Raw genomic sequence first — 11,645 nt, 5'->3', positions numbered from 1 at the left:
TTGAAGATTTTGGGGAGTTACAAACTGAAGCAACACCATTGCAGTGTGACAACACAACTGCAATTGCCATCACTAAAAATTATGTGTTCCACTAGAAAATGAAGCATATTGACAGGAGATACCATTTCATCAAAGATGCATTGCAAGAAGGGATAGTTAACTTAGTGTACTGTCCAACAAATGAGCAAGTGGCAGATATATTCACTAAGGCTCTAACCAATGATCGGTTCAACTATCTCAAAGACATGCTTGGTGTGAAATCAGTTCAAAACTTAAAGAGGAGTGTTGAATTGTAAGCTGTGAGTTGATAGTATTAGAATAAGTTTTGATTTCAAATGGTGTATCCACTTGTGTCAAAGATTGCCAAGTGTAAAATTATGGTATATAAAGCCATAAGTGCCATGTGTCTTTTGATCCTAATTATTAGCTAAATGAGTGGCTATGATCAAGTTTTAGTGAGAGAATGATCCAGCAATTCCCTAACAGTAATATTCCCTCCCCACAACTTGTGTGAGAGAGAGATATGTGCAAGCATCAATGAAAAAAAAAGTGAATCACTCCTCTGTGACTTGCAGAGTGAGAGAGAAGCAGTTGCCATTTTCCATTTCTCTCTGTGCATTCTTCCTTCTCTGAATCCATCTAATTGGAATTTCAATTCATGCTAACAATGCCCGCACTTCCATCTGCAACCGTAAGCCTCCTCCTTACTTGTCATGGTTGTAGAGGATAGCAAATATTTACCAAGTTGTAACTGTAAGATGATTTCTAAAGAGTCAACTGATATAAGTTAGAATTTAGTTCCAAAAACAAAGTCCGTTTTCTTAGATCCTATATGCTCCAAAGTTGCTGGATTATACCACTAGTACAAAAAGGGTCATAAACGACAGTTTTTAACTGTCTGTCTGGTACCAATTACTCAAACTTTGATGATAAAAGTCATAAGCATAATTGTGACTGAGATTAATTACCATGAGACCTTATAAGTACATGTGCATTTAGTGAAAGTATAAACTCTACTATGTATACTGGGCCTAATTTTCACGACACTAAGCTCATTTAAGCATCTTTTTTCACGACACACTGTGTTATGAATCAACAAAAGCAATTAAATGCCTTGAAATTTGCATTTTATATTCTTGGCTGACCGCAAAGCATTCTAATGGGGATATAAAATATTCAACTTTGCCGAAAGATATAAATAATAATGTAGTGGGCAGTGCCAATCAAGGAGGGTACAATAAGTGGAATATACATTGACATATCTCCCATTTAAGTAGAAGTAACATTATCTATTCTAAAATTGATGAAGGATTTAACTGTAGCTTAGATACAGTCAAATTTTTGCCCCTTGATTTTTCTTTATTTGCACACTGCTCCACCAAATCTGTGTTGGGCTGGGGTAATTGCTAAAAAGTTTGGAGGGTAATATTGTCCGTAAGTTTGGGTGCACTAGGCCTGATTCGGGCCTATTTTGGGTTGCTAGTTTTGGGCCAAGTGTGAGCTTCGGAAGTGGGTTGTCCAATGTGTTGGGCTGGGTTGCACAGAAAAAGAGTCGAAATGACTCTTTTACACGCTTCAATCCAGATCCAACGGACAGTATTTGGAGGCACTTTTGTCATTCTGCATTTAGGGATGGTTGCTATCGATGTCGTCAGAGGCATGTTCACAGAGGGGTTGATGGGTTGCGCGTAGAGAGAGGGTTGACGGGAGGGGTTCCAGGTGGACGGAGTGGGATGTGGGTGCGGGATTACAGGGAGAGAAGGTGAGAGGGTGGGTGCGGTCGTGATCGATTTGGGGGGAAGGTTCTGGGAGAGGGACGCGTGTTTGCTGCAGAGAGAAGTGGGTGGTGTGGTTGCCCCGCCGCCGGGGGTGGGGGGCGGTGGGGGTTGAGGGGAAGGCTATAGAGAGAGGTGTAGGGTTGGTTATTTCCACACCAAAAATCGTCATCCTCTTTTTCAGTAAGTAGAATTAGTACTAGCTGAACAGAGTTCCTCTCTGCAACTCCTCCTCCATTACTGCATTCGAATTTTCGACAATGGTGAGTAATTCAAACTCTTCTTTTGTTCGATCGTGTTTATTTTATTTTATTTGAGTTCTTTCCGATTTTGTTTTTGGTGCATGGGTTATGAATTTCCATGTTTTCGGTACTTTTATGCAGCTGATTGCTTTCCTCGCTTTTTATCCATTCCGTTTGGTTCAAAGAATGAAAACACGCATTGACCTGAGAAATCTTAAGAGTTGTTTACAAATTAGTAATTAAATTTGCAGTGTGGATGGCTCTTGATTGTTCCTAATGGTTTTCTCTTGCCTAATAATCAGGTGAACAAAATGGTTTATTTGGATTTACGTGTTGGTGATGTCATCCGTTTTGGGCTGTGAGTATCTTCTTATCTTAACTCTCACCCTGCAACGTGATTGACGATCTCTTCGATCTCTGTTTCGTTATCTCTTCAATCCCTGCTTTGCGACCTCCGTTGGTATTTTCACCAACCAATGAAGTGCCCGGAGTTTGGACATGAAATGCCCAGGAAACCGCCCAATGCAAGGTAACGTTTCTTTTTTAACTTTTCTGGGTGAAATGTCAATGTGGGTTTGACCTAATTACTGCAATTGATAAGTTATTGGTTTTGGTTGATGGTTTACCTTGCGCTGGGTTTTAGTTGATGGGTTTTGCTTGCATTTGGTTTTGGTTGATGGTAGGTATATTTGATCTCCGTTGCACACCTCGCCTTCTCATCGCCGTCACACACCTTACCAGAACTTGAATCAATGGTAACGTATAAATTGTATGGATTTTGCGCCTATTTTAATCTTCATTAACGAAATTAGCGTTTAAGTTGAATAATCCCTAGCCTTAAGAGAGTGAAAATCCCTAGCCTTAAGTTTTTCAGGTATTTTGGCGGCAATAATAATTTATTTTTGCTTCTTTATATGTGTGTCTGTCTCCACATATGAGGATCTCTTAATTTGCTTATGTAGCTTTTGTAATTTGTAATATGATGATCTCTTAATTTGCTTTTGCATATCTTCTTTGCTTCCTCTGCTAGCTCTATATGTGATTCTATCTCCAAATAATTATTCCATATTTCCTATTTTTATAGGAACCAAATCATTGAATACACATGGAAAATTAAAAGGATTTTAGTTTTTGGATTGGTTTAAATTTTTTATTGTTATTGGTTGTTTGCTGTCAAATATTTGATGGGAAGTTTGAAATGGAGAACTTGGTTGATTGGGACAGAGAGAATCCGACAGCTGCAGACTCTGATTTACCGGCCTTAAATGGAGAAGTTATTTCTCGGTTCACTTCCGCAACGTAAACCAACTTCTCAGTTCAGTTCTCAGATATGAGGTTTCTCAGCTACCTCTTTTCTGTAATGAAACATTTGAATAGTACTCGCGGGGATATCCAATTAATTAGGTCAGTTTTTGTTTAATTGGGATTCTTAAATTTGATATTAGGGATTTTAATTTGATTGGGTTTTGCATTGCATTGTACACAGTTTCGGGTATCTTTAGCAAAATAGGATCTTTTTTTGGGGATTCTAGAAGTTTAGTTGAACGCTAATATTAAATTTCTAACCCCTGTGGTGCCTCTCTCTATTTGAGTTTGAGTTGGGGATGGTGGACAATGAGCAATTCGGAGATTTATCGCAGTGCAATTTGTCATTTCCACGGACCACATATAATACTGGCTTACATTTTTCTTCTTTTTTCTTTTTCTATAGTAATATTATTGTTTATTTCCAAGATCTGAGTTTGTCATTCAGAAGAGATGCTTCATTCAGAAAATTGAAATTTCCCAAATCTTTGTTAATAGTTGTATCCCTTGCAGAAGGATTTAATTTTCGTGGATATCTACTTTTGAGCTTTAAGTTTTCCATGTATGCAGCATTACTAGACCAAAAAAAGCGCACTGTCGTGGAGTAATTAGGACTGTTTCTGTTCCTTTTTTTATTTTTTATGTTGAATTGACAAGTGGTTTTAAAAAATGGATCATTTTTTTACTGGGTTTAGTTTCTGTGTTTGGTTTGAGAGTAAATTCAGAGAGCTAAAAGGCAGTAAAGTTTGAATTTTTATGTTTAATGTTGTTTTGGGTTTGGATTAATTTTTTTTATTTGATATGAGAAATTGAGTGATAGGGAATTCGAACTTTTCTCCCTTTTGAATAGCGTATAACTCTTTTCTCATTTTCTTTTGGTTTCCGAGAAAATCGAGGGAAAAAAGGATAGAAGATTAACGAATTCACTGAATTGAGTGGTTTAAGTCCATTTATGATTGAAGTTATTCCCTTTGCTTTCATTCCTGTTTTTGTTCTTTTGGGCTTCGAGCACGTTGAGGATGGTAAAATCAATTATTTTGATTTTGGAAGTCTACTTTGTTTTTCAGCTTTAGCGCTTGGGAGAAGTGAAAATATGATTTCATGTATGGTGGTTGTATTTGTCTATCATTTGAAAGGAATTCAGAGAGAGAGAGAAAGGAGAGGGTAGGTTTGTTGTCAGTGAGATTGAAGGATGTTCTGATGTATCCTTGCAGGTGAACTATATGCTCGCGCACCCTCATCCAGTGGAACCTGTAACTGATAGCTGCAGGTTTTTCCTAATTCTCACTAAACTGGAGCGTATCTTTATTGGACTCATGTTAAAACATCATGCGCGTACGTTACTCTCAATAAGATTCCTTTACATTAAGTTTATTGAGCAGTATAATCTTATTTAAGTTTTAATTGTGCATTTTGATTTGTATCAAGGTGGACTGAATGTTATTTGTTTTGCAGATATTTTGTTCTACGTGTAGAGGGGAACATTGGTGAGCTTATATACTCTCTCATTGTTGCAAACTCTAATGATTTAGTGAATCCTATTATCCTATCGTTGGAACAATTCAAAGAGTGTTTTAGCCTGTATTTCCTTCCGTTATTGGCTCCTAAGGTAGATTTTTCCCCTTACCCAGTTTACTGTTGTGCATTTAACCTATAATCAATCATACATAGGAGATATTGGGTGAAAAATTGTAAAAGGAAGGTTTGAGAATCATCTGGAGAATACCTCTTTAATTCCCACTTTCTCCTTAAGAGTTGTAGTTCTTGGCAGTGTGATAGTGAGATATTTTTAAATTCGTTCCAATTATAGTAAAAGGTAGCATACTTTTCCTCCCGTGGTTCACCTATCCCTTAGTTATTTAAATTCTCATCAGCTCGGTTCACCCATCTCTTTGTTATTTAAGTACTTATCAGCTCGGTTCCCTCATCTCTTGGCCATTTAAATTCTTTAGATATGCCTGTATTGATTTGTGATTTTGTTGGATTTACTCTGGTGAAATGTGTGTTATTTGTGTTGGTGCATTTTAGGGTGTGACTCCGTTCGTACTGTTTTTGTAGTGCATCTTTCTGTGCAAATTATGTATGCATGTTGTGGATAAAGGTTTCAAAACCCGCAACGAAGCGCGGGCAATTTTTCTAGTTTATCTCTATAAATGTGAAATGTTATGTAAATGTGGTATTTACATTCCAAGATTTTGCATCTCTCCAGTGAAGATAATTCAAATTTAAACTTTGACTGACGAGTTTGGTATATTATTTATTCCACTTAATGTAAAATATATACATGTATAAAAAAGAAAAAGGGAAATTTTATTTGAACCCAAACAACCTCACTTTACATCCAACCTAAATCTTCATTGTGAATTACCATCACTTCTTAGCCCTATTGTCTAATTACCATCAAGTACAAGATGAAATTAACACAAAAATCAAAATTTATCAATAAACCATCTCCAATAATCAAACCTTTATCATCATGCAATAATTTTTTTACGTTTTGTTTTGACTAAAACCCTAAGACGTTGTCAAAGAGAGAAATAAGCTCTTTTTGACGGATGGATGATAATTTCGAAGTTTTAAATCCTTCAAATAAAATATGAATCCATTTATGTTAATTTTTTATTTGATTTCAATTCATTTTGTTTAGGGTTTAGTAGCAGTTGTATACTGCCTGCAAATAGGCTTGAAGACAATAAAGGTGGATGATGTATTTCTTGGTATTTTGTTTCTCTGCCACCACATGTTCTAGGTTTCAAGGATCCATATATATGGCTAATCATCCTTTTTAGTGATAGTGTCCCGATAAATATATGTCAGAACCAAACCTTTTTTTGTTAAGGGGAAATATCCATCACTCGAGCAGAAAATTGAAATCAAGAATTATTGAAATTAATAATTGAACTGGATAATTATACTTGGTAAAACCTCGTCGAAACAATAAACTTGCCCGGAGCACTAGGTGCGAAAGAAACCCACACGATACCTAAACTTCTACAAATTAAAAAATATTTTGAATACCTCAACGCTTGGGTTGGTTCGGTGAAGAAAAAGAGCAATGAGAAATATGCAGCAAAAGAAGGATTAAGCGCCAGACAAATATGTAAGATATATTGTTCTCATTACGTCTTGAATGAGTTGTAGAATACTTATTTTGTGTTTTTATTTTCTCAACATGTGTAAAGATAAACTTACATACTGAATTGGGTTTGTGAGGATTGTTTAGGTAGTAAATTTGAATTCAAAGAGATATTGATGGTTTAATTAAAATTAATATGGATGTAGAGAGTAAGTTTACTGTAGAAATAAGTTATATAGATTCAAATGAAATTTCTCAACAACCCCCCAAAACCAAACCCGGGGACCTCCCCCACCCCACCGGAAAAAGAGATGTCGGTCTCGTGGAAAAGAGAGTATTAAACCCCACGCATTGATTCTTCATTCCTCATATACCAATTTTCCACAAGTCTTGTCAGCCATTAATCTCTCCACTTTAAAGAAATTTCTATTTTTTACATAAAAAAGAAACAAATAACAACAAACGCGGTTTTGATTTTTGACTTTTGACTTTTAGAAAGTTGCACATGAAATATTCCTGCCAAAGGACAAAGTCAATACACTTCAATTGGCTTGGTGAAAATTTTAATTTTGTTCGTCATTTATTTTCTCAGTTTGTATTCTTCATTCTTTAATTGTCTCTTCTTTGCAAGTTGTGAGGATTCCAATGCTAGAAGAAAAGAAGACTTGGAACAAATTATCCCTTCTAATAGTGTATCATTTTATTCTTTTCAATAATTTTATGGGTTGAGAAAGACTCCATGAAATGTGGAAATGATGATGGAAAGAAGAAGAAAACTAGGAAATAGACATTAATGCAGTGTCTAAATAGAAATGTAAAAATAGAACCAGGAAATGAACAATCAAAATGCCAAAAAAATAAAAAAAAAAAAAAAAAAAGGAAACAGATACTACGACGTAGTTTCTAAATCAAAATGTAAACAAAAGAAAAATAGAATAAGGAAACGGACACTGCAATGCAATGTTTGAATCAAAAAAAAAAATGCAAAAAAAAAAAAATACCCAGGAAACAGACACTACGTTGTAGTTTCTAAATCAAAATGTAAAACAAACAAATAAATAAAAAAGGAAACAGACACTGCGTTGTAGTTTTTGAATAAAAAAATAATAAAATTGAAACAGAATAAAGCATAGAAGGCGTGAGTGATAAAAAAAAGGGAAACAGGAAACGAACACTGCAATGCAGAGTCTGAATTCAAGTGTAAAAAAACAGAATAAGGAAACAGACACTGCGTTGCAGTATCTGATCCTTTTTGACCTATTCCAAAATATGAAAAATATGAGAAAGGGGATGTCAGTTGAAGTGCGTGCCAACTGTAATGGCAGATTTTATAATTTTTGTTTATTTTAAATGCATTTAAGTGTCACAATACATGATTGACCTATTTATAATTAACATAAATATTGTTGATCTATTGTCAATATGGTAACTTTGCATTGATTTTATAGAAAATCACCCTTAATATAATATAATATATATATATATATATATACACGGTCTTGGTAGAATTATTAAAAGTAATTATATTTTATCAAAACTTAGCGGGTGGGCATAATTCAATATTATATAAATACATAATTATTTCGAAAGAAAAATGTTACGGAGACTATCTCAAAAGTATGACTCTATAATCACTCCACCACCTCATGTTTTTGGCACAATTCATGACAATATTATAAAATATTGTGCAAAATGCATGAGGTAATGGAGACTCTATGCACTTTGAGAGAGTCTCTTAGCATTTCTCATTTCAAAATTATATAAGGCAAACTAGAAAAAGCAGTAAATTAGGTGGTAAGTATATTTGGTAAAGAATTAGCTATATCTGATGCATCAAAAAGTCTCATTTTATCAATCATGTTGTCTGGTAGAATTATTGCATAGCTAATTGTGCTTCTTGGTCTTAATTTGACTCTAATGAACATGGTTGAACTTTAAGGAAGGTACTGCTTCAAAGTCCTTTAAACTAGGATTTCAATACCTTGGTAGAATCGAGAAAAAAGAAGTTTGGTGGAAAGCAAATTAGGTAAAGACTAACCCATATATGGTGCATCAAAGAGTCTAAATTTATCAAATTATGCTGTCTACTGGAATTATTGATCTCCGATGGGGACCTTGGACACCACAGCATAAGGACAAAGGGTTTCTAATGGGCCGGAATGGAGGTCATTTATCCTCTTCTTCTTTAACCATTGGAATACCTAGAGATAGCTTTTTGGTTTTTTTTGTTCTTGTTTTTATCAATAGCAATGCTCCAACGACATTAACAATGTTTTTTTTCTAATATTTTAGTCTCTACATTTATGTATTCTACTATAAGGACTTTTTATTGAAGACAATATTCATTTAGAGACCCGAATATTACCTTGAAGCCCCTAAAAGAGTTCTCAAGAGTGGTGGTGGAGACCCAACAATAGGGTCTCCCATTGGAGATGCTCTTAGTACTTGATGAGTGGAGAAATAATTTTGCTTTTATCGCTGCACATGAATCCCTGCAATGGATGCCTAGAGAGGATTTTACATCAGTATAGGGATCGGGTTCGTTGTTGGATTTTGAGACGTTTGTGGCACATTGATATTCAACAGGTCGTGGAGATATTCAAGTACACTTCAAGTTCTCAAATATTGTAAACGATTGTTGTTTAACAATGCCCTCATCTATACAGATTTTTTGGCTTCATCCCTGCCTGCATCTACCATTCAATTGGAGACGGAGATTGAAAGATTCATGCCAAATGGTAAGGCAAATACATGTAATAAATTCAAGACAAAAAATCACTAATTCAAGTCAATACATTTCTGTTTGCATTGTGAAAATTTTGATTTTTTTTGTCATTTATTGTCTCAGTTTGTATGAAAAAGTTTTTCCTTCTAATACCGTGGGATTTTTTATTTTGCATTGTGGAAATTTTGATTTTGTTCCGCTTTTTTCCAGTGATTCCGGCAACTATTTTCATCGAGTGGGGTATTGTCACGCCCCAGACTCGGAATGATGAAAGAATTGATCCTGCACCCGATACGCAAATAAAAATAAAATAAAAAAAAAGAAACTGAAACAAGTTTGAAGAATAATTCATTTAAAAATGATACAGAAGAATAAATAGGTTGGAATGAATTGGAAATCGATTTATTAAATATACGAGTCAAATACACAATAAATCCGAGTTTACCAAAATACAATAATCACCATTCGACTTCACGTATATCTCACAAATCCCTTAATTCTCTAAATTGATTTGCAGCCTTAGATGCTTGGATTCGACTCCCTGATCACTGAGGTGAAAATTATACTATAATCTGAGTTAACTCAAGTTATGAAAATACAGTAAAGAAGGGAAATGGATCCTCTCCGGATCCATTCCCACCTAATCCACCTATTCCGGAATCCGGACCGTTCAAATTTGATCCAACGGCTAAAGTTATTATCACTTTTAAAGGAGCCCCATGTTTGTAACCGTTGGATCAAATTTGAACGGTCCGGATCTCGAACTAGGTGGATTAGATAGGAATGGATCCAGAGAGGATCCATTTCCGTAAAGAAGTTGGAAGGCTACAAAGTTACCTATGCTTTGATTGCTATGATGTTGGATTCATCAGCTAATCAAATGGTAAAGCTTCAAACTTCAGTTTTGCGTTAAATTTATGGAGTTTTATTGATTTGTAGAGATTCCATATAAAGTTTTGATTAAATTCTCTCGAAATCTTAAGGGAAGACGTAAGATATGTGGATGCTTAAAATACATCCAATTGAAAGCACCCCTTATTGTGATTGGTTTCAGAGCAATGATGGGTTTTTTATGATTCAATTGTTTTCTTGTGTGTAATGTGTAGGATTTTGAGGCTTTTCATGGTATTGAGGAAGTTGCATAGCTCATAAGGGACAAGCATGTTGATAAGAATCTCAGGTTTTGATTTATCTCTCTTTGCTTGCTTGATTCTCGTTGTCATGAGTTGTGATTTGAAGCTCTCTCTGCTTAATGTCTTTTGAATTAGTCCTCTTGATAAACGAACAGTCACAAGTGAATAAAACGCAAGGAACTGTTGTGCTAAAAGACCATAAGTATTGTCTTGATCAAATGACAGTGATGATTCTTCACTAACAGCAATTTAGCATAATTTCTATGCAAATACATTTAAGTCGGTCAATTATTGTGTGTCTTCTAATCTAATAACGCCAAGACTAAATTTGTAAAGACCCCAGTTGCAGTGTAATTATTCGAAATACCGTAAACTCTTGAGAACTTGCTGTCAATAACCTTGAAGTATCGCATGGAGTATCGCACGGGGTCCAAGACAAGACAATACAATTCCACTTACATCGTGGAAATTTTGGTTTGCAAGTCCCTATTATCCTCAACTTGTACTTTACTTTGAAGCGTTATTAAGACAAATGACAAACGAAAGTGGAGAAGAATCATCTATCTTGTGGGAATCATTCATCCTTCCTCTCATCCTCCAAAACGACTGTTGACTTTTTGCAATTTGTTTGGAAAATAAATGTGAATTTGTCTCTCAACAGTTGAGACGTTTTCCATGTATTTTAGCGAGGTTCAAATAATGTGAATTACGCATTCTGACTATTTGCAACTTGTTTGGAAAATAAATGTAAATTTATTTTCTCAAGAGTTGAGACGGTTTCCGCAATTTTTAGCTTAGTCCAAATAACATGCATATATGTTGTTTTCTAATTCCACAAAAAATAAAAAGACTTCTAAAACGTAAACAGAACGAAACAATCAACGCAGAATTGTGTTGATTGTCTCTCAAAAGTTAAGGCATTTTCCGTTTATTTTAGTCTGGTCCAAATAACATGAATTAGGCATTCTGACTATTTGCAACTTGTTTGTAAAATAAATGTAAATTTGTTCTCTCATGAGTTAAGACGGTTTCCATGCTTTTTAGCTTGATCCAAATAACGTGAATTACGCGCATATATGTTGTTTTCTAATTTCACAAAAAACCAAAAAAAAAAACTTCTAAAACATAAACAGAACAAAACAACCAACGCGGAATTGTGTTGATTGTTGTAGGCTTTGTCATTATTTTGAAGGGACAAGTCATTCTCTAATTACTGCACCTAGCTACAGAAAAGTAGCTGATCCACTCACACATGTTCCATTCTTGATCATTTGAGTCAAGACGACTCAGTGTGTGGATTGTATTGTGAACTATTGCGTACTCACCCAGCCTTGTAATACACTCGCAGATTTAATTGTACACTTCTTCATTCTTCAATCGTCTTTGCCT

The 11,645-nt window shown here is 35.0% G+C and overlaps 1 long non-coding RNA gene across 1 annotated transcript; it reads left to right on the top strand.

The window, feature by feature from the left end:
• The first annotated feature begins 9,962 nt into the window (after nt 1-9,962).
• On the top strand, nt 9,963-10,931 carry LOC148699162 (uncharacterized). Its single transcript, XR_015964518.1, has 2 exons — nt 9,963-10,006; nt 10,230-10,931. It is a non-coding gene; the product is annotated as an uncharacterized LOC148699162 (long non-coding RNA).
• Nucleotides 10,932-11,645: the final 714 nt, after the last annotated feature.

The sequence above is a fragment of the Pyrus communis genome, chromosome 1, assembly GCF_041283825.1.
Source record: "Pyrus communis isolate YQ-2024b chromosome 1, ASM4128382v1, whole genome shotgun sequence".
NCBI classification, from domain to species: domain Eukaryota; kingdom Viridiplantae; phylum Streptophyta; class Magnoliopsida; order Rosales; family Rosaceae; genus Pyrus; species Pyrus communis.
This window is presented reverse-complemented; position numbering and strand designations above follow the sequence as displayed.